Source organism: Canis lupus, chromosome 35 (assembly GCF_011100685.1).
Source record: "Canis lupus familiaris isolate Mischka breed German Shepherd chromosome 35, alternate assembly UU_Cfam_GSD_1.0, whole genome shotgun sequence".
Lineage (NCBI taxonomy): Eukaryota > Metazoa > Chordata > Mammalia > Carnivora > Canidae > Canis > Canis lupus.
The window spans coordinates 14718858-14742517 of record NC_049256.1 but is presented as its reverse complement, the minus strand read 5'-3'; the positions used below and the strand labels follow the sequence as shown (position 1 = coordinate 14742517).

At 43.5% G+C, this 23660-nt stretch overlaps 1 long non-coding RNA gene across 2 annotated transcripts; it reads right to left on the bottom strand.

The window, feature by feature from the left end:
• Positions 1–1046: 1046 nt before the first annotated feature.
• LOC119867616 lies at positions 1047–15083 on the bottom strand. 2 transcript variants are annotated; one of them, XR_005384155.1, is made up of 5 exons: positions 14620–15083; positions 13593–13717; positions 9103–9269; positions 8519–8635; positions 1047–1197 (listed from the first exon to the last, which is right to left on the bottom strand). It is a non-coding gene; the product is annotated as an uncharacterized LOC119867616 (long non-coding RNA). The 2 variants fall into 2 exon arrangements; XR_005384154.1 differs by lacking the exon at positions 1047–1197 and adding an exon at positions 4213–6089.
• Between the last annotated feature and the right edge of the window lie 8577 nt (positions 15084–23660).

Here is a 23660-nt window from a genome sequence, read left to right as displayed (position 1 = left end):
GGAAAGGGATACAGAGAAACACACAAACATCACATTCACAGATACATGTGGGTACACATGTGCACTCATGCATGCACACACACTTCTCTCTCTCTCTCTCTCTCTCTCTCTCTCTCTCCCTCCCTCCCTCACACATGCAGCCTCAGTAGAATATAGGCACAGATGGAACTAGATAAATAAGGATGTCAAACAGAAAAATGGAAGCCCAAAGGTGTGGTAGGGTCTTTGCAATTTACTCGAGGAATGGCTAAATAGTAAACCTTGTTTTAAGTTTCAGGATTCAGACAGAGAAAAGAAGAAGAAGGGATCATGAGCTGAGATGCCAACAAATCTTTTTGGGGGGAAGTAGCTCTTCTTTCCCCAATATCTGTGATCCCAAGGATGTGTGTGCCATGCTGTCTGGTGGCATAGCCAAACACATTTAAAGTGGCCTTTCTGGAGACAATCAGAGGCATATCACTGTCCTGTACTTTGGGAGCAGCATGAATGGAGATGGGCCCTGTGATCACAACAGATGGTCATATGTCAGTTTAGGGCTCCTACTTTGGGACAACCAAATACATGGAAATCCAAACTGAAACATCAAAAGTGAGTGGTAGAGTCTTCAAATAGGAAAAAAAGATTCTACTCTTCACAAAATAATTCACCATGGGATTATCATTGATGGGATTATGATTCCATCTCTATATCACCTCTCAGAACTATATGAGGGGGTCAGCATATCTGAGGATCTTCTGCTTGAAAGCAGATTTATTAGAAAGGGTTTATAAAAAGCATTATTTCCCATTAAGATTAGTCAGTTGGCATAACCCATATAGATACTGGCAAGAAGTGTTTGTGCAACTGGTGAATTGTCAACAGGATGAGAAGGGCTGATTTGATTTGTATTGTATTGCTTTGTATTGTATTGTTGATTTGCTTTGTATTGCTGGGTTGTCCTTCAACTTTTTCCCACCTCGCCTCCTTTGCCTTCTTATCCTTATTACTATTATTATTAATATTAATACCCTTGCTATGATCTTGCAAAAGCTTTTACCTCTGTGTAAAAGAAGACAGAATTTTAACACCTGTGTTCCAGCAAACATGGTTTCGCTACAAAAGCAATGGTGAGGTTGAATGGGGTGCTCGAAAGGAACTCCCATACTCGGAGCTTCTTGCAGGGAACATCACCACTGAGGCTTCTAGACCGCTTCACAACTGCAAAAACAGGATCCGCAAAATGGTTTTACTCTTCCTGAGAACATCTTCATGTTAGGGACCATTTTTCATTAAATCAGTGACCAACTTCACAAATATTCCCCCATTGTAACCTTTTAGGCTTGGCAGGAGCTGCAGACTATGATGTCAGCCTCTGATTTGAAAACCTTTTCCTTCCAAGGCAATTATAGAAGTTATAAGGAGGGAAAAATTGCATCTCTGGCAAATGAACAAAAAAATAATAAAAGCTTTTAGAACTCTGAATCTAACCTGTGTTTATTATTTTTCCAAAAAAATGTTATGGAGATAGCCAACCTGCTTTTTTTTTTTTTTTTTAATATGCTCAACCCTTTCCAAAGGAGAGCATATTAGAATTTTTTTTAAGATTTATTTATTTATTCATGATAAACACACAGAGAGAGGAGAGAGAGAGATGCAGAGACACAGGCAGAGGGAGAAGCAGGCTCCGTGCCAGGAGCCTGACACGGGACTTGATCCCGGGACCCCAGGATCGCGCCCTGGGCCAAAGGCAGGCGCCAAACCGCTGAGCCACCCAGGGATCTCCCTGCCTTTTTTTTTTTTTTTTTTTTTTGGAGTTCAATTTGCCAACATATAGCATGACACCCAGTGCTCATCCCAGCCAACCTGCTTTTATAGGTTAACCAATTAATGAATGTGGAAAACTGGAAATTTATCACCCCAACATCACTATGTGGTCTGTTAGCTGAAACATGTATTTATTTTTTGCTTTCTGGGTGACATGGAGACAAGCCTCCTGCTTATTCTGTTTTCTTCAATGGTTCTAGCCGTGTGCTGGTTAGGGTGTGTAATTAATTGCTTGTTGATCTGATTTGCTGGAAGTCCACAAGTCTGTAGTAGGACAGGAAGTTGAATTGGAAAGAATGGTGGACGGAGCCTTTGAAGATTCCAACCTAATCCAGGTTCTGTGAGCTGATGATATTATTGTATAAATTACTTCTCTCCAGACTTCAAATACCCCAAATGAAAAAAATAACCACACTGACATATTCCTCTCCCTCTACCCCGTGAGGAAGCTATAAAATCACTAAGGCAATAATAACATCCTAGCATCTTGTCTTTGTGTAACAGTTTGCAGTTTGTAAAGTACTACGGCATGTGTACCCTATCGCATTCAGCCCCCACAGCCACCCTATCAGATACAAGGCAGTGCATGGGTAGGCTCAGAGCCTTCCAAATCTTCAAGTTCCAGATCCTCTTTGCTAAACAATTCCTTCTTAAATTTCCCTCTCTTTTCACATGTTACCATAAGTAGCCAGGAGCAACCAAGCCACACCTTCAACACCCTGTCTAGAAATCTCCTCAGCTAAATATCCAAGTGTATTACGTACAAGTTCTGCCTTCCATAAAACTCTAGAGCCCAAGTCAGCCAAGTTCATTTCATGACAAGGATGGCCTTCCCAGTGCCTGATAACATACTCTGCATTTCCATCTGAGTCCTCAACAGAATCACTTTGGATATCTGTATTTCTACCACCAGTCTCTTCAAGGCAATCTAGGTTTTTCTAACATGTACCTCAAAATTCTTCTAGCCTCTACTCGTTATCCAAGTCCAAAGCCACAAGTCCAAAGCCACTTCCAAATTTTTTTTTTTTATTTTATTTTTTTTTGCTATTTGTTATAGCAGCTTCAGTCCCCAATACCAAAATCTAGATTACTTTGTTAGGACAGCCACAACAGAGTTATGTACCAGGCTGGGTGGCTCAAATAACAGATATTCATTTTCTCACAATTCTGGAGGCTCGAAATCCAAGTCAAGGTGTCAGCAGAGTGGGTTCTGCTCTGAGGTTTCTCTCAGACAGCTGTCTTCTCCCTAGGTCCTCATGTGGTCTTCCCTCCATGTGTGTCTGTGTAGAAACTTCCTCTTCTTATAAGGACTCCAGTTACACGGGGCTAGAGCCTTTGCTAAAAACTTTATTTGAACTTAGTTACCCCATTAAAGACCTTACCACCACAAGCCTTACCAGTCACAATTTGAGATACTGAGGCATTAGATCTTCACTAGAGATTTTGAGGGAAAGACACAATTCAGCCCATAACAGAGAATAGACCCACAAATAAGAATTAAATAGCTGAGAATATTAACAGGCGTAGAACCTTAAAGTCACACGGCTTGTACACTCGAGACCCAGAGGTTCTGAGCTTTCTTGTTCAGTCTATTAAGGCAGGAAAAAAAGTATCGGAAGTGTGTGTCCCAAATAAGTAGACCCATGAATGGTTGTCAGGAAATCAGAGCAAAAGATAAGTTGTGGTCACAGAAAATGCCAATGATTTTGAAAGGGCGTCTACAAATCTGACAGATGAAAGCATTGTACCATGCTTCATGTCTTCTGCAAATTGTTTGAAAGTTTAAATCCGTGGCAGCGCTTTTCTTTTAAGGCTGAGCTCTTTCGGTAGCATTTTTAGAATGAAATGTTTTATCTGCCCCAGAATTATAATCCTAAAAAGTGATTAAGGAAGATCATATTTTCATCTCTACCCTTGGAATGGTGTAAATCTCTCCGAACAAAATTTGAAGCTAATCATACTCAGTGAATATAAGAACAGGCACCTTGGGCCAAGTAAGGGCCAGTTCAGTGATTATCAAGCCAACAAAATCCGTGGCAAGATCTGTTTGGCAGAGCATCAGCCTGAATCCTGACCTGGAATTCACTCAACTCTAACCACTTGCCTCAATTGCCAAAGTCACTGGCTTTGTCTCCATCCTAGAACAGATCATCAACTAATCATGCTGCTTGCTGCTTTGTAAACTGGGGATTAATTCTCTGAGGCTTAGGATCACATTTGAAATGCACTTTAAAATAGATATGTTTTGGGATGCCTGGGTGGCTCAGCCAGTTAAGCATCAGACTTCAGTTCAGGTCATGAGCTCAGGGTCCTGGGATCGAGCCCCATGTAGGGCTCCCTGCTCAGCAGGGAGTCTACTTCTCTCTCTGTCCCTCTGCCTCTCCCTCCCTTCTCATGCTCTGTCTCACTCTCGAATAAATAAATAAAATATTTTAAAAATGGATATAAAAAATAGATATATGTATATCTAAGGTAGGGGAAAAACATTTTTAAATGTTGCTCTTTGAGTATGAGCCTGTTCTTGGATTTTAAAAGGTGTGCTTTAAATCTAACACTTATAAGTGTATTTTTATGTTTGAAAAGAATCATTTTGCAGATAAAACAAACACAAAGGAGGCATCAAATTGTCTTTTAGATATGTCCTTGAAATCACTGGGGGTTCCAAGGAGAGAAAGATTTGGACATAGGTCTGAGCTATGTTCATCACAATGAACATGTGATTTCAAATCATGATGAACATAGTTCTTGAGACACAAATCCAGGTTCTTTGGTTTTTCCACTGAGACTTTATGACAATTGAGGGCAAGTTTGGGGCAAAACCAAACTAAGCAAGCTATAAATTGTCACTCATCTTGTGGGTCCAGAAAAAGAGGGAAATGGAATCATTTCCCTCTAAGGTCCTTTATGGGTTCAAAAATCAGGAGTCAATACACAGGTTTCTTCATTAGTTAGAACCAGGTAAAACCTCAAGACCTTTCATTTGAAGTCCCTCTACACAGGACAATAGTGTTTGTGGTGTCATGCAGCTCTGGGGAAGGAGACCAGATCTGACAGTTACAGTATTTCTCCCTAAGCTTGTCTTTGGTTCTATGATAATTAATTTAAAAGGACACTTCAGCACTTGTGCCAAATAATTGAAAAATTAGATTAAAAATTCATCCAGCTGGCTTCTCAACTTTCCTGACAAGTCATGATCAGAGCTGCCCTTTGGCGAGCAGCTTCTGTGCTGGACCCTCTTGGCAGGCCTCCAAGGGAAGATGGGCATGAGAGATAGAAGAAGTCGGATGGTTCTGCTGCTGCTGAGGCTAAATGATGCCAGTGCAGTGTTTGTGGCCCAGGTAGTGGCTCTTCAAAGTCTTTCTAGAGACTCCTGCAGCCCATATATCTATCTGAGAGTGAAATATTCCCAAAGTTTCCAAACTCCTTGCTTCCAATCTTGCTGCTCTATACACAGTAGCCAGAGTGATCCTTATAAAACATAAATGAGGTTATGACCACCCCTCCCCCTAGTGTATCCCAGCACAGAAAAAAAACAAAACCCCAAATCCCTTTCGGATTTTGATTTGGTTCCCATTACCTTAGTGGCCTCATCCACTTGCCACTTTCTCACACTATCACTCTACAGCAATTTCACTGGCCTCCTAGTGAGGTTCCTGAAACACTCCAGTCATCCCCCTCCTCAAAGCCTCTACACATTCTTTTCCCTCATCCAAGAATGCTCTTCCTTCAGATACCCTGATACTTGGTCCGCCATTTCTTTCAGGTCTGTGATCACATGTAACCTTATCAGAGAGGTCCTTCTTCTCCCCCAACTCTATCCCATCATCATACTTTCTTATTTGAAACCATCTCAAACCTAATGGCGAGTTGCAGAAAAAATACAAGGAATTTCTTTTCTCAAACTACTTGAGAATAAGTTGTCAACATGGTGCACCATCACCCTTAAATAATTGAGTTTGGAAGTCCTCCAACAAGAACATCCTCCCACACAACCATACTGCAGCCATCAAGATGGGCAAAATAACATTGATGCAGTGCCACTATCACCCCAAGCAAGTTTCACCAACTGTTTCCACCACATCCTTTATAACCAAATGATCCCGTATGGTGTCCTGACTTGTGGTTGCTTCTTCATTAGTCTCCTTCCACATGGAATAGTTCCCCAGTCCTTCAGGGACTTCCATCCATGCCTTGCCACTGAAGAGTACAGGCAATTAATTTTATAAGAATCTCCAATCGATTTGGGTTTGTCTGATGTTTCATCAGGATCAAGTCCAGGGTTATACCTATGGCAGGAATATCACAAAAGTGAGGCCATGTGCAGAACCAGCTACATTATTTTCAAGGCTCAGTGCAAAATGAAATGAAATGAAAATAAGACCTCCTATTTAGAAATATTAAGAATTTCAAGATGGCAAGAGCAGAGTGTTGAGCCGAGCGTGCTGCCCACATCACACTATTGTCTTCATGTTGGGTCTGTCAGACAACAAATGACCCAGCTCCATTCATCGCTGATGGTGTTAATGTTAATCCTTCCATTCAGGTGGGTCATCCAGGCTTCTTCTCCACCATAAAGTTCATCTTCTTCCCTTTGTCATTAGGAAGTGTTGGGGGAAAGATACATTTAGTTCACTTACTTGTATCAATATGAACTCATGGTTTCCATTTTACTCCATGGTTTATAACTCATTACTATCATTATTAATTTTTTTAATTAGTGAATAGTGATTTTAAATTTTACCCACAGTTCACTTGGCTTTCTTTGGTTTTCTTTTCTGTTTGGTTGTCTTTTTTTGGTTCTATGAGTGTTAACACATGTATGAACAAGTCTACCCACCATCACAATCAGAATACAGAGCATGTTCCACAGCTCAAAAAGTTCCCTCCTGCTGCGCCTTTGTAGTCAACTCTCCCCCTCCTTCCAGCCCTTGGCAATCACTGAACTTTGCCCCATAGAGTTTTGTCTTTTCTTGAATGTTACAAATATGGAATCATACTATGTATAACCTTTTGAGATTTGAGTCTTTCACTCAGCCTCATGCCTTTGCCATTCATTCATGCTGTTTCCTAAGTGAGTTTCCACTGTGTGGATGCATACACTTATTTGTCCTTTCACTCATGTATTATACTAAAATTTCAAATTAATTGAAAATATTCAAATTAATGGTGCTTTCTGTCTAGACTGGATCCTTACTGATAGAGAATATGAGTCCTGAGATTCTGCATTTCTTTTTTTTTTAGAGACAGAGTATGCATGCACAAGAAGGGAGAAGAGCAGAAGGAGAGAATCTCCAGCAGGCTCCAGGCCCAGAGTAGAACTCAACGTGGGGCTTGATCCCAGGACCCTGAGCTCATGATTCCAGCTGAAATCAAGAGTCAGCCACTTAACTAACTGAGCCACCCCAGTGCCCCTAGATTCTGCATTTCTAACAAGCTTCCAGGTGATGCTGGTGCTGCTGGTCCAGGGATCCCACCTGCAATAGGAAGGGTGTAGAGAGATCACAGTAACAACGCTGGTTGGGGAAGGGGAAGGGCAGAGGGCCAGGATGTGGATAGCAAAGGAGGGGTACAGTGGCAATGCAGGAAAGCCATAACGAGGGTCTGGATCAAGTCAGTGGCAGTGTGGGCTGGAAGAGGGAGATGGTAGGGATAGTCAGGGGACAGCCCCAACCAGCTTGAGGGGTGGAAACATTGTTCCCAAGAACACAGGAAAAGGAGTAGGAATGAGGGAGGGTGTCACCTCTAGTTTTTCAGCTTTAGACACATCAAGTGTAAAGAGAGAAGGCAGGACATCCATAGATCTGTTCAGTAAGAAGTTAGCCTTGAGAGTCTGGAGCTCAGGGGAGAGGGTGTCAGAGCTAAAGCCCCCAGTGGGTGTGGAATGTGATCACCCAGAGAAAAGAACAGAAGTGGGGGTGCAGACCTCATCCAGATGCCAGTTCCATCCATCCACTCTCTCTGGCTTCCCATTCCCCCCACCTCAGGCTGCCACCCTCTTTTTATCACGTTTATCTGCGGTTGGGCTCAGAGGCAAATCTTAAGCATTTCAGGGGCTTGCTCAGTGACAAAAGATGAGTGTCACTGTAAGCCTCCAACATCAGAGTGGACAGTGGCCTGGGTGGAAGAGTCTGATCTTGGCTCCACCTGCCAGGAATACAAGCAAAATGCTGCTTATTTTATTTTGTTTTATTGTTTATTCCTCTATTTTAGACACAGAGTACACTAAAGCTCTTTTCTCCATTTCCTCTCAACACAGGTAACTTAAGCTCACATTTAAAAAATATTTTTATCACTAACTGAGTAAACTAAAGGAAATAATTACAGAAAAATGCATTTATTAACAGTAATCCAATTTCCAAAATTAAAGATTCTAATTCAAAGGACATCACACTCAAAAAAACAAAACAAAACAAAACAAAACAAAAAACCAGTGACAAGATTCCAAGGCTCAGATTCCCTTGTCCCAGGGATAGCATATTCCAGACAAAAGGGCTGGCACCAGTCTTTTGGTTTCTTCTATTCCAGCACTGGATTTCCATGGGGTGGAATTTTATTTCCCTCTATTACAACGAGTCTAATGGGACATTTTGTCTCCCTCTCAGGACCAGCGTAAAAGCTTTGTTAAAATGAAAACCTTTTCTTCACTATATGATTTTAAATTAAAAAGCATTATATTGGGTGTGGTCCCAATTTTGCAACCATGTTATATACTCACCAAAGAGTCTGGAAGATGACAATGGATATCTTTGATAGGGTGAATTATGGATGTTTCTCTTTTGTTTTCACTGATCTGTATTTCATTATTTTCTTCTGCAATGAATATGCTTTGCTTCTGTAAGAAAACATCAATGAAAGTTTGGAACTATTTGAAAATTCACACTGCTCAGATTTCAGGTAGGCACTTGGTACTCATTAATCAGCCACTGGGCGAGTGAGGATAAATGAAGGTGGATGGATGCCAAAGGAGCGCTCTCATGCAGTGTGTCCCTGGTCATCTGATGGATGGCTGCCTTCTGTGCTTGCAGAGCAGTGACTTCAATACAGCACCAGGCTTGCCTTCTGTCGCTGACTCTCTGAACCCCTAAACAGATCACTCACAGAGGAAGAACATCTTAGACAGGAGCAGACGTGAGGGGTAAGTTGTTTGGCCTTCAAGAATCAAAGCAAGAACTGGAAGACTCTACTCCTTATTAATTGCAGGGATAAAGGTGAGCATCTCCTGGTATAAACAACCTGTGGCAGCTGGTGAGACAAATCCCCAAAGACGAGACCCCTGCTAGCCAATTAGCAAGTACTCACCTGAGAAGACATTCCATCTGGGGCCTTAAGGAAACTGCTGTTTTTTTTTTTTTTTTAAATTAGCTTTCTTATGAGTTATTTTCCAAACTGAACAAGGTAGGATCACATGGTGAGGGCCTGGTTTCCACATGCAAGCTGTGCCATCAGAGGAATGGTAGAAAATCATGCTGCAGCAGAGAAACAGGACGGATTGCAATAAGTATGGTATTTGCGAGTTCAAATATAGTTATTCTACATCTGATTGTATGATCTTGTAAAAAAAAAAAAAAAACACACCAAAAACCCAAGAGCATGCTCTCTGATTATAGCAAATAGATATTCTTCCAAGTGTTTTCATTCATTCAACATGACATATCCCACTGAGCACGTGTTTATAGGTTCCACTTCAGCAGCCAAATGTCACAACATTTATGAGAAGAAACTAATCTTTCCCACATAAAGGGGAGTGGTATGGGGTAGGGGTGTGCTGGGGCTGCTTTGTACCTGCTCTTAAGAACCAGTTGTTAACATTTTCAGGATTTTTGCAAGCCAGCTGTTAAATACAGCCATTATTTAAAAATTATATAAGCTTACACCTAAATTATATTCAAAGTAAAGGTAATACATCCTCAAAATTCATCGCTCCTAATTATGTTATAACATTTTGCTATTATCTATGCTCTCAAGCTTATTTTCTACCATAGCACCTGTATTGTGGAAACACTACATAATGAGATGCTGCTGCACATCTCTGTGCTCAGGGATGTCATGTTAGGAGCATGAAATCAGCCATAGCGGGAATAATTACACCACAGAAATTGGCAAACACTACACATCAGGGCTTGAGTTCTCTTTTTTGTTGCCTGTCTAGACTTAAGAAGGAGAAGGAGAAGATTTTAGTGATGTAGATTAAACAAAAGTACGTGTCACATCTGTAGCTGCCACATTGTGAATAACAAAAAACTGAGGAAATATTCTTCTAGTATTTAAGATCTGATTCAGTGAAGAAGTCACATATTGATGAAAGAAGGAGTTTCTTACTTAGGTCTTCATTTTCTCCCTTTTGTCTCATTCAAAATAAACAAAAAGACCCACCAACTTTCATGTTTAGATTACATTCATTTGTCAATGCTTTAAGTGACTGTGCTGAACTGGATAGTAATCTAACATTTATTTGTAGTCTAATTTTCTCAGATTATGGTCTCCTTGTGATCAAAGTTTGCTGTGGATACAAAAGTCCAGCAGAAATACATTCTGTATTAATTATCATTCTGTATCAAATATGGAATTTACAATAAAGAATGCTATATATTTTATCAGCAAGAGCAAGGATAAAACCTCATGACCATTTCAATAGATGCAGAAAAGCGTTTGGTAAAGTACAACATCCATTCATGATAAAAAAAAAAAACCCTCAACAAAGCAGATTTAGAGGGACCATACCTCAACATAATAAAGGACTTATGTGAAAAACCCACAGCCAACTCATATTCAATGGTGAAAAACTAAGAGTTTTTCCCCTAAGGTCAAGAACAAGACAAGAATGTCCACTCTCACTACTTTTATTCAATGTAGTACTGGAAGCCCTAGCCACAACAGTCAGACAACAAAAAGAAATAAAAGGCATCCAAATTGGTAAGGAAGAAGTAAAACTCTTGCTGTTTACAAATGACATGATACTATATATAGAAAACCCTAAAGACTCCATCAAAAAAACACTAGAACAGATAAATGAATTCAGTGAAGTTACAGGATACAAAAAATCAATGTAAAGTACAGAAATCCACTGCATTTCTATATCTAAAAATGAAGCAGCAAGAAAGAGAAATTAAGAAAACAATCCTATTTGCAATTGCACCAAAAATAATAAAATACCCAGAAATAAATTTAACTAAAGAGGTGAAAGACCTGTACTTAGAAAACTATACAACACTGATGAAGGAAATTCAAGACAATGTAAAGAAATAGAAAGACATTGCATAGTCATAGATTGGAAGAACAAATATTGTCAAAATATCCATATTACTCAAAGCAATGTACAGATTTAACGCAATCTCTATCAAAATATGCAATCTCTATCAAAATACCAACAGCATTTTTCACGAAACGAGAACAAACAATCCTAAAATATGTATGGAACCACAAAAGACTTTGAACAGCCAAAGCAGTCTTGAAAAAGAAGAACAAAACTATAGGTATCACAATCCCAGATTTCAAGATATACTAAAAAGCTATGGTAATCAAAACAGTTTGGTACTGGCACAAAAATAGATACATGGATCAATAGAATAAAATAGAAAGCCAGAAATAAACCCGTGATTATTTGGTCAATTAATCTCTGACAAAGGAGGCAAGAATGGGAAAAAGTCTCCTCAACAAATGATGTTGGGAGGGGGTTGGGGGAGGGGGAAATAGGTGAAGGAGGTTAAGAGGACATTGATTAGGATGAGCACTGACTCAAGTGTAGAATTGTTAAATCACTGTATTGCACACCTGAAACTAATATGCTGCATGTTAATTATGCTGGAATTTAAAAAATTTTTAAAGAGTGCTTTATATTTTATAATTTGTAAATTACGTGCTATATATCCTTTATATCAGTAAAAACTTATAATAAATTTATGTGCACGTTTTTTTCTGGACAGCCACTTGATGGGCATCTATCAGTGTACCACTTTGTGTGGAGCTCCAATAAAGGCAAAGTAAACCCATTATCCCAACCTCACCTATGTATCAACCCCCAAAATAAAAATGACTTAACATATCCTGAAAGTTTCTGGAATTATTAAAAATATGAGACAACAGTCTTAGATAGGATGAGCTATATCAAGGCATACTGTAGGCTGGTTCAATCAGTCCCTTTCAAGGCTTCAATAATAGAGTGTAAGAAGAAATACTCCCTTTTGTCCACAATGACTTAATTTCTCCCACCTCTTCCATTCATGTAAACTGGTGTTCTAGAATCTGAAATCTTCCTTAGGTTAAGCATTCCTGAAAATCTCCCATTACTATGTATCTAGTGACAACATCAGTGCATTAGCGTTAATGCTATAAATAGAATAATCAGACTTATTTGGGGGATGCTGAGGAATGTGTCAGAGGAATGTGTCCTTGGTTGGATAGTTGAGTAACAAGATGGAAAAATCCAACAGCACAGAAGACATGGTACTAGCTGTTGCCTCACCGACCAGTTCTATGATCACAAGGAAGTCACCAGTGTGCGTAACTTGGCCTCCTACCAGAGGGTAAACTCCCATAGGCAGGGACTGACTCTGTTCGCTGCTTTCCCCAGAGCCTCCTACAGCACCTGGCACATGGTAGGAATTCAATTAACGTTTGCTAAACAAACTGGAGGATGAGAAATACAAATTCTGCCTTTGGCAGTTGTTGTGGGGATTCAATCAATCTGAATGTATGTAAACTGTTTCGTAAACTCACAGCCGCTTAAATGATTATGTTAGTAGGTTAGTAGGTGCCCCCACTAAAGATCTGCTGTTTGGCTGTCATTGCCCTGCTCCCCACTTTGATTTCCCCTCTCTGACCAGGATAATCTCCACAGACACAATCCCCACTGAGTCCCCAAAGCATCTTGAACAGACCCTGAGCACAGAAGGTTCACACTGCCCTGGAATAGCTGGTTTTACTCTTCGACCATTATCACCAAACTGTGAGCTCCTTTGAGGCAAGAACTCTGGTTTATTCATCTCAGTATCCTCATCTTGTCGGATGTAGCCAGCACTAGCTGTGTGCTCCAAGAAGAATGAATGAAAGGCATGTACACTGTATTTGATCCATTGAATTCATTTTCATCCAGAATGTGTGTCAGACCAGTAGGGACAGATGAGCTGTGCTACCCGTCCTCAGAGTTCGGAGGCTGCCCCCAGGACAAAGAAGGGATGTGGGACGTGTGTCCAGCAGACCAATGAACCAGCTCTGCAGTGTGCGTTATGTGAGTTAAACCAGCTTTTGTGGGCTAGTGTTGGAATCTAACCATCATGCTTTAAACAAGTTTTTCCAGGCATTTAAAAAAATAGCCCATGTGGACAAGAATGCCCACTTTACTAAATAAAACAACAAAATTAAAAATACATGCTATCCCATCCTATCAGCCAGCCCCAAATATGCCCTCATTGATATTGGTCGGTTTTGAGTGGTTTGAATCCTGCTACCCACCCTCCCCAACCCCCCACCAAACACTCATATTTCACTTCTCCGTGGACTGGAGTCTATGTTGAGTTAATTAAATAGTAGCACAGCAGAAAGAAATCAATTTGAATTCAAGGCAGCAGGGTTTGTGGGAAGTATTTCTCTCACTGAATTCACCCTGCCAAGTCATAAAAACACATCTGAGGTTCCGCTGGTGTTTTGGCAGGAGCAGGACAGGGTGTGCAAGAGAGTCACAAGGGCCCCAGCTGGGACAGGGAGTGACACTCTTTCCCCACTCAGGAGTCCCCGCCCCTGGTCCCACTCCTCACTTTCTCCTTTTGTCCTTTCCTGTTTGCTGGGCTCACCTGGTGAAGTGTGTCCTGAAGTGTGTACATGCGGTGGGGAGCAGGCCACCTGCTGCAGTGGCCCCCACACAGAGGACCGGTTGGCTTTAATTATTTGCATTAACTTCGCAGAGCAACAGAGATGTCTGCCAAACACATAAAAGGCAGAGCCCGTAATTAATCTTCACGGAGTGTCCAATTCTTGGCAAGCTTAATGAGCTGATGTTCACCTTGCAAGTCAGCACGGCACTCTCTCATTCCCCCACACATCAAGTAAATGTACATGAACCCAAGGTGGGGCACGCTAGCATAACCCATAGCTCACTGTGCGGGATCATGAGTACAAGGATGGGAAGCCCCCAGGGTCCCCTGCACAGGTGCAGCGACAGCAGGAAGGCTGCTAACTGAACAGGCAATGGTTGCATCTTTTTAATTGTGTGGCAGAGCCATTGCCTGCCTGACCAGCAGAGCAACTGCACAGACAGTTGTTTTGCTTTAGCAAAACGGAGTCTTTTCGGATTGACAAGAAAGGGAACATCTTCTAATCTTTGCAGATGCTTGCTGAACCCTCAGCAATATACGTAAGGAAGGCTGCATTTTGCAGCTGCAAAAGGAAAGATGCACTCCCAGAGAGTGTGGGGGGGTGTGCCCAAAGTCCTGCTCGGGAGCAGCTTGGTGCCCACCTGCGTGAGCAAAGGTGAACTGAAGTGCGTGTGGGTTGGTCAGGGCAGGGGAGTGGGGTGGGGGTTCCAGTTCCCAAGCTTGATGCTTCATACTGGATAATCTATTGGGTTCCTGACACCCTTGGTCCAAAGACACCACCCCAATCCTCCTGTTGGCAGCAGATGGATCAAGGTGCTTCCCAAGCCTGGCCAGGTGGGAAGTGGTCTTTAAAGTGTTTCATTTCACTTGCTCAGTTTATTTCAGTACCCATCATTCATCGGCCTGGCCCTGCTGCTGGTTGGGAATTCAGCTGTCCTCTGCCACCCACTCTCCATGTCCAGCAGTCTGGCCACGGTGCCAGCAAGCAGGACAGAGGAACAGGCACCTTTAAGAGAATCTGTGCTGCATTTGGTAAGAATCACTCTCCCTTGGGGTGCCTGGCTGGCTCAGTCGGTGGGGCCTGCAACTCTTGATCTCCAGGTTGTAAGTTCGAGCTCCATGTTGGGTGTAGAGATTGCTTTAAAAAAAAAAGTCTTTAAAAAAAGGAATAACTCTCCCTTGTATGTGCATATATAAATATGTAATGTGAGTATAGACGAGGACAGAGAAGGCTTCCTGTTCTAGCATTTGAGGCTAATCCCAAGCCCCATCTGGGACCAGATAGGAAATCATGGGTTCAGAAGTCAACATTGGACTTATGGGGCATGCCCTTGAGAAGACTGGATCGGCGAGAAACCCCAAAGTTGCACTGTGCTGCTCTGTGTATGTAGAAGGTACGACACAGCATTGGGTTAACACTGGAAGTTGAGAAAAAGATCAGAAGGTGCTGGGGAGAAGTTCAAAAAACAATGCTCTCTGTCTGAAACGCTCACTGGCCTGTGTCAGCCTAACCAATTCTTCCTTCAAAGCTCAGGTCACAATGTCCTCCTTACTGTAGATTTCCCTGCCCCCATCTAACCTCCCCCTTGCCCCTCTCACAGATTCCTGACACTTTTCTGTGTTCTTAGAACAGAAATGGCCATGGCCTTCCCAGCCTCTGATACAAAATAATTACCAAAAATACCCGAGTTTTAATAGTTTGTTAACAACCTGCTGACCCAGGTCCTAAATTCACCCTCAAATTACCCCCAGTTATTCTCGTGGGCCCCACCACAGGTTACCATAAAGGCACTCAGCAACACCTTCATGGTTGAACTTCGGTCTTGGTCTTCACCTGGAGAAATGGGAGCCCCGATCTGCTTGAGGAAAGCACCCCTCTTCTGCCCAGCAGATGCCCTTGTGAAAACTCATTCATTTTGGGTCCCTCTGCTTCATTGGGCTTCTCTGGCCTGTGAAGGAGCACAGGGAAAGAGCTCTCCCTCCATTCTGTGCCTTATTTCAGAACCCGAGCCAAGACACACTCTGTGTGCACCCCAAGTCTACAGAGGCCCCTTTTCACCTTCTGTTGTTCTCCCCGTTTATAGATCCAGCGTCTCAGCCCAGATGGGATAAGGGTGCCATGCAATCCCCTCCATGCTCCTGCCTTTCTCTTCAATATCCTAGGGACCAAGCATAAGCCTTTCCTCCTCCTTCCAGTTAAAAACCAAAACCAAAACCAAAAACCAAAAACACACAAAAGCAACCAGGCTGATGAACTGATGCAAATTAATCACCTGGGCAGGGGAGGCAACAGGCTTTGTTGGTACACGTCTGCTCAGACTGAACTGGGAATACCAGAGACACACACCTTTGCACAAATGGAAAGGACTCGTTACATTTTTGTGATTGTGTCTTCACAGCCAGACTGTACTCCTTGCGAGCGGGGCTCCCAGACTCTTCACCTTTATGTTTTACACCCTTGATCTGTAAAAACAGTAACTGCTGTTTACTGGGTGCTTCTTGTGGATGGACCAGTGCACGCTGGAACTTGTCTGATAAGCGTCCATGGTCCTAAATAAAAACTGTTTGCATTAAAAGCTAAGAAAGATGAACAATTAACCTTTAACTTCTTTCTCTAGTCCCCATATGAATTACCAAACCTCCCACAAGATCAAAACAGGTACGTGAAAGTCCAGGACATGACACAAAGATGAGGGTGTGGTGGTAGGGTAGAGTATAGTGAGCAAGGAGCCTTCCTTCTTCCTCTGTAGGGTTCAAAATATTTCTTCATTTGATCATTCTCCCTAAAGAAGCTGACCTATTATCTCGATTTCATCTCAAAGCCCTAAAGATTGGGAATGAAATGTACAGAAGCATTCATTACGAGCTTGACCACGATAGAGAACTTGTAAGGTGGATTATTTGGGCATGGGATTTGAGGATTAGTCAATTCTACCCTCTGCAGGATGATAGAACATATGAAGTTTTACTCTATATTTGATTAAAATGTTTGCCAGGCTTCCATAACTGACGTTCTTGATTTGGTTTTCTATTTTGGTGATAGTCTTGGCATAGACTGCACCTACCATTATTACCATTAATAAGGGAGAAGTAACTTCTGTGATCTTCTGGCGCCATGAAATTTTATGTTAGAAGTCTACGATAACTCAGTCCAAGTATCCCTCTGATGGCTCAGCTCCCCAATCCCATGATGTGGATGGTTGCGTCCAACTCACCAGGCGCTTATTAAAGAATAGAGATTCCTGGTACATCCTCCTGTAGATCCTGAATTATTCTATCTGGGAAGGGTCTCAGGAAAACGAGTTTTTAAAACAACCCAGGTTTGAGAATCATTACAATTGATAACGTCTCTTGACAGAAGTTTCTCAAGGCTATGATTAAATGCCTGTGAGGATGCTTAAAATAGCCCAAAACCATTCCAGACAATTCTGAGAATTTTGTCGAGCCAAAATTCTTTCCCTGTGCCTTCTACTAATCGATATGTTCTTTGGAAACAAGTTGAACCAGTGCAATCTTTCTTCCACCTGACAGATCCTCAAATACTAAAGATAAGTAGGAATGAGTCGATCTTCTCCAGATTATAACACACTAGTTGTGTTGACAGCTCTTCCTACAACCATAGTCCCTTTGGTACAATTCTTCTAGATTGCAGGCCTCCAGCAGGGCAGGCCATGTACTATACGACCTTTCATCACAGCACAGTTCCAAGATACACTTGGGAATCATTCATGTATTCAACTAATATTTGTAGACCACCTACTATGTACTAGGGATCCTCCTAGGCCCAAGAGGACAGCCATAAATCAAAGTCCCCAATCTCCTAACACTTTACTTCTAGTCAGGGAGACAGACGAAAGGCAGATAAAATAGGTACAGATAAGACGGGATAAGTGCTGAGAAGAGAATTAGGCAAGGTAAGGAGATAATGTAAAGAGTAGAGGGTGCATTTAATAAAAATGTGTGAATTTGAAATTTTGGTCCAGACGTATGAAATGCACCAGATGAATATTTGTGAATACAGATCATTATTCTTAGATCCTGAGGGAAGGCACGAGAACAATCTATATTCCAGCCAATAGAGGGCAGCTGAGTGCAAGACATATTGCCACCAGCTGAGCTGAGTAGAGCATCTTCCTGGGCCACAGGGACACATCCCAGTCATTGTCCAGTGAGCAGCACATTAACCCCCAGCCAGGAGAATCTCCTTAATATTTCTTATGATTAAATGTTCACCAGGTTGCAAGAGTAATTCTACTATACTGAGAATTTTCTTTCCTTCCTTGCACAGAACCAGTAGTCCTGCTTAAAGGGACGACAGAGTTCAATTTTGGAACGCTCCCCCCCCGCCCCCCAAAAAAAAAAATCCTTTCTTTCCAGGACTTTCCTGTGAGGTTGAATTAGTGAGCGACTCACACAGAAATAAGGATTCAGTTCCTTCTCACAGACTAAAGATGCTCTATTTGGAATGTCCGCATGACTACCTCCTCGATGAACCAGGCCTGGAGTCATGAAGGAGTCAGTTGCTTTGACACAATGTAGGTCCCGACACAGCAGCCATTGGGAGAAGAGAAACTAGAAAAAAATACTGGGGCTTTGGAGGAAGGGAGCCAAGAGGAATAATGTTATATTCTTATCGCCTCCGACTTACAGCAGTGACCCCCTGGTTAAAATATCCTGGAACTCAGAGTTGGTATCCAGTCGCACCTGACTCAGTCAGCATGAACAAGGTTTCAGGAAAACTCAAGACCCACAAAATCACCACCTGTGGAAGTGGACCATGCCTCCATGCACCCCCATCGTGTCTAGCACACAGAGGAAAAACCCATACCCTATGTTTTACTGCAAGGCAGAAGGTGGGCATCTGATGCACGCTCTCTGAACTGACGTGCCCTTTTCCTGGAGTTGACTGAGTTAACAGCTCAAGTGGCTCAGCCTCTGCAAATCTCTCCCAGAGACATGGGTGCTACCCACTGGCCTCACCTGACTGCAGGTATTGGGTGGAAAAAACATACATCCAACACTGAAGCATGATAATCATTTTAACAATCACTACTAGTTAGGGAGCACTTCCTGTGTACTATGAGCTATAGTAGTCGCACATTATCCTACTTACCCCCACCCCCAACTACCACCATCACCACCATCAAACAATCACATAGACGAGGTGCCTTGGTGGCTCAGTCGGTTGAGCAGCCAACTCTTGATTTTGGCTCAGATCATGATCTCAGGGTTGTGAGATGGGGCCCCATACCGGACACCACACTTAGCAAGGGAGTCTGCTTGAGATTCTCTCTCTTGCTTTGCCCGTCTCTATATTAATTAACTAATTACAATCTTCTCTAAAATAATGATATAGACATTCACACCCATTTTAAAATAATAGAGGTTCAGAAAGTTTTGGTAAGTGGGTGGCTCAGCAACAGAGCTCAGGTTTCAGGCTCTCCATAAAGAGCTATAAACCGGGGCAACTGGGGGGCTCGGTGGTTGAGCCTCTGCCTTTGACTCAGGGCATGATCCTGGGGTCCTGAGATCGAGTCCCACATCAGGGTTCCAGCAGGGAGCCTGCTTCTCCCTCTGCCTATGTCTTTGTCTCTCTCCCTGTCTCTCATGAATAAATAAATAAAACTTTTTTTTAAGCTATAAACCCTAGACCCAAATTGCTACCTTATTTTGTATTTGTTGGAATTTTTAGGGCAAAAATTTTTTGAGATATATAGCATCTGTGCAACAGGAACAGCCTTATAACCTGACAGTCGTGGCTCAGAGCTGAGGAGGGGAGACCCAGTGGAGTGGCCCAGCCCCGTGGAGAAGAAGAAAAAGGACAAATGAACTGTTATTTTCTCTCTTATGCTTTTATTCATCCACACAGTGCACCCATTACTAAAATACTTCATGTAAGAATGGCACTCCGTGGAACAGCGGAGCATTTTATTTCATTGTTTTCTTGTCCTTTCTGAACATAGGACATCCATTTTTTGATCTGAAAAAAAAAAAAAAAAGACTTTATATTTCTCAGGCCCAAAAGGCCAAGCACGAAAGGCCACTGGTGTGGATGAGCACCGGGTGGGTTAGGAGGTGGGTATTTACACGACAGAGGAGTGACGCAGTTTCAGGGGTACCCTATCCCATCTCCCCAACATCCTGCATCCAGACCCTGCATCCACACTTGAGAAGGCTATTTTGGACCAGGTGCAGAGACAGAAGCTTTTTTGGTCCCCAGGGACATCTCGGGTGCAAGTGGAGGGCGTCCCCAGGAGCCGCTGGGGAGGACCTCTGCAGCTGGCACAGTGGGGCCCCCTCTGGAGGACAGGAGAGGGCCGGGCTGACTGTCCTGGCTTCCTTGGAAGGAATCATGGGTAACCAGGGCAGGATTTATTCCCCAGGTGCACAAAGCCCTTTCCACTTTGGCGGCCAACCAACACGGATGCGCTCACGTTCGGAGCTTTGTGAGAAGACAGCAGACGTTTCCTCTCTGAGGCTCACCGCCACCCTCCCCACTGACAGCCCCATGGAACTCTGCACTTGCACAACTACTTTCACACCCCTCATTGGCTCTTTAAGTTAGATCAATGAGCCAGTTGAGCAAAAACAAAATAATTCTTTTCTCAAAAAGAACTGTGAATGAGCTAGTGGTTGCTGTTCAGTAGGGCTTCATGCTGTTCATTAGGCCCATGTCATCAGTGTCACCTCTGCCAGCGGCCTTTCACGGTCCTCGTGCTCCCTTGGGGACAGACAAAACCTGAAAGAAAATGCACGTAGAGAACCAAGTCCGGCTCAGTGTCACTAGCACGGATGTGCTGCAGATTCCTGGTGGATCACTGGGTCTACCTGCAGCACCCAGTTTTGGGTGAGCGTTCTTGGAGGGCCATCCTCAACGAGGGCCAGCCATGGGGCAGGACGTAGAATCTGCCTTTGTGGGGGCACCTGGGTGGCTTCATGGTTGAGCGTCTGCCTTCAGCTCAGGGCGTGATCCTGGGGTCCTGGGATCGAGTCCCGCCCTGGGATCCCCGTAGGGAGCCTGCTTCTCCCTCTGCCTGTGTCTCTGCCTCTCTGTGTGTCTCTCATGAATAAATAAATAAAATCTTTAAAAAAAAAATCTGCCTTCATTCTCTGCAAGAAAACAACCCCAATTACACAGTATATGGGGAGGCCTAGCGCAGAAGCTTTGGTAAAGAGGGGGCTCTGCTGCAGGCCACACCTCGGGACTGGGCCGCAGTGCTGGAGAGCATCTCCCCAGAGGCCTCGTGGCCACCACGCTTCCCCAGCCTCTGGCCCCCTGGGTCCCTCCCTCCCACTCTCTTAACATCGTGTCCTTTTCTGTTCCAAGTCTTGCCCTTTGCTCCTGCCTTCCCCAGCCTTGTCTGCTCACATGCATGCGTTCATTCCCATTTACCGAGCTGCTGCATGCATCACACATGGTTCTAGGAGCCGGAGGGAGAGCGAGGAGGGCAACAGAGCCCACGCCCTGCTGTGCTTTCCATGCTAGCCAGACACAGAGAAGGTCAACAGACACGCACATCACAACAATACTGCTCCGTCGTTTGTGGTGTTGTGAAGAGAGATCAAATGGAAATAGGTTAAGATGAGATGGAAAGGGGAGATTTGGGATCAGGCAACTGTTTCTCAGTCGGAGAGTCCGCCTCCCACGGGACATGTCACAATGCCTGGAAACACTTTCTATTGTCAGCAGTGAGAAGGTGCTGCTGGCAGCAGGTGGGGAGAGTCCAGGGATGCTGAGCATCCTACGGTTCACAGGAAAGCCCCCCACAGCACAGGACTATCTGGTCCCAAATGTCACTAGTGCTGACCTTGAGAAGCGCTTGAGACTGGGCACTGTTCAAAGAGGAGGCAAAAGCCACACAGTATGTAGGTTCTGAAGAACCCAGGGGCAGCAGCGGTCACTGGGGTGGACCACCCAAGGGAGCACTTAACCCCACACCTCAGATCTGCACTTCCTTGGAGAGGCAGGGGCTAGGGTTCAATGACTCGCTGAGAAGTTCAAAGGTAAAGCCTAAGCTTGACCTTGAGTGCCCATCACCGTGCTCACTACCCACAGCCTCTCCTTCCAAGGCAGCAGCTGGGGATTATAAGCAACGTTTATCTTCCTGATGCTTCCACAACTTTAATTTTGGTTGGTGTTTGATTGAATGTACACCTTTTTTGCTAAAGATTTGCACAAAATCAAATACAACATATGGATATGTGGCCTCTGACTTCAAGGAACTTAAAAACATCCACCCAAATGAATATTCGCAACAACAATATCTTTATAAGCATAGAAGGAGGAAAAAAATTTTCACCTTTGCCCCTGTCCCACTTCAGTTACTTATTGCCTCAAAATTGTTAAGTAGAAGAGTCCCTGAAGACCGAGTTCTAACCACCCATTCTGTAGATGAGGAAAATGAGGCCCAGGGAGCCTTGGTGACAGCAGCATCAGGAGCTTCCATGGACAGTGAGGAGAGGGCTGACTACAGGACAACTTCTAGAAGGGTGAGAGTCAGAGGTGAAGGAGTCCAAGCAGCTCCCCTTCAAGGGCTCAGAGACGTCCCTGTGGTAGAACACCTTGACTTCTTATTTCTGTGTGTGTGTGTGTGTGTGTTTCTTTATTCTCTTCTTCTCCCACTGAAGTACATGTCCTATGAGCCCAGGCTCTGTGTATCTGTTTGTCTCCATGGCTCCAAGCCCTAATCCCTCGGGGCACCAAGCAGCTCAGCAAACACTGTAGAACTCATCACCTCTGCATTGTAGTCAAGTGGTCCCTTGGTAGCTCAGAGGCTGTAATGAGAGCCCTATCTCTGCCTCTTAGGCTTACTCAGGTAGAAATCCCCACTACAGTTATTTATTTATTTATTTATTTATTTATTTATTTATTTATTTAAGAGAGGGAGAGAGAGAGAGAGAGAGATGCAGAGACACAGGAGGAGGAAGAAGCAGGCTCCATGCAGGGAGCCCGACATGGGACTCGATCCTGAGACTCCAGGATCGTGCCCTGGGCCAAAGGCAGGCGCTAAACCACTGAGTCACCCAGGGATCCCCCACCCCCACTACAGTTAAAACGCAAACACAATCACACTCAGCAACCACCTGTTTTTATTATTGTCTTTATGGGCAACAATGATCATTTTTAAGCTATTTATTTATTTATTTATTTATTTATTTATTTATTTATTTATTTAAGAGAGAGAGAGAGCGAGCATGTACACGTGTGTGCAGGGAGAGAGACATGGGGAAAAGGGAGAGAATCTCAAGTAGACTCTCACTGAGCTCGAAGCCCAACATGGGGCTCGATCTCACGACCCTGAGATCATGACCTGAGCCGAAATCAAGAGTCAGATGCTCAATCAACTGAGCCCCCCTGGTGCCCCAACAATGCTATTTTTAAAAGTGTATAGAAATCAATAGTAAACAGGGGCCGTATATATATTATTGGATAGTTTTCAATGTATTTGCAATACATTTTTAATTATGAACATTATATTTTCAATTGCCTTCTTTGTTGGGTGTTTTGGCTCCTCTCAAAGGGCTGGGCTGAACCAAGGTAGGGTCAATGCTCGAGGGGACAGGATTGGATTGGAAAGGTCTTGGGACCAAATATCACCAGAATGGTGTACACTCAGGCAACCTGAAAGTGCAGGCAGGATAGAGCCAATGTTGCTCTTAGAGAATCCAAGTACACGCCAGAGACCACACAGCACTTTGCAGCAGATCCACAAAAAGAAGAAAGGATGGAAATCAGAAAACAACGGACCACTGGCTGTGATTAAAAGAGTCCAACTAAGGTGTCACAATTCAGGAGCGGGGGGTGGGGGGGGGTGGGGTGGGGGGTGGGATCAGCATGAATTTGTCAAGGTGGGAAAGTGGTGTCTTCATGTGGTGTCCGTACCAGACGTGAGCAGAAGGAGAGTTTGATGTTGCTTACAGAGTGGGCACCAGGGGGTCCCTCCCACTCAGAGGCCCTGGGTAAACAGGATGGGGAAGAGATTTGGTAGGGGACGGAGTCCAATAGGAACATGCACCATTTTTCTCCGCAGGCTTGTCATCACTTGC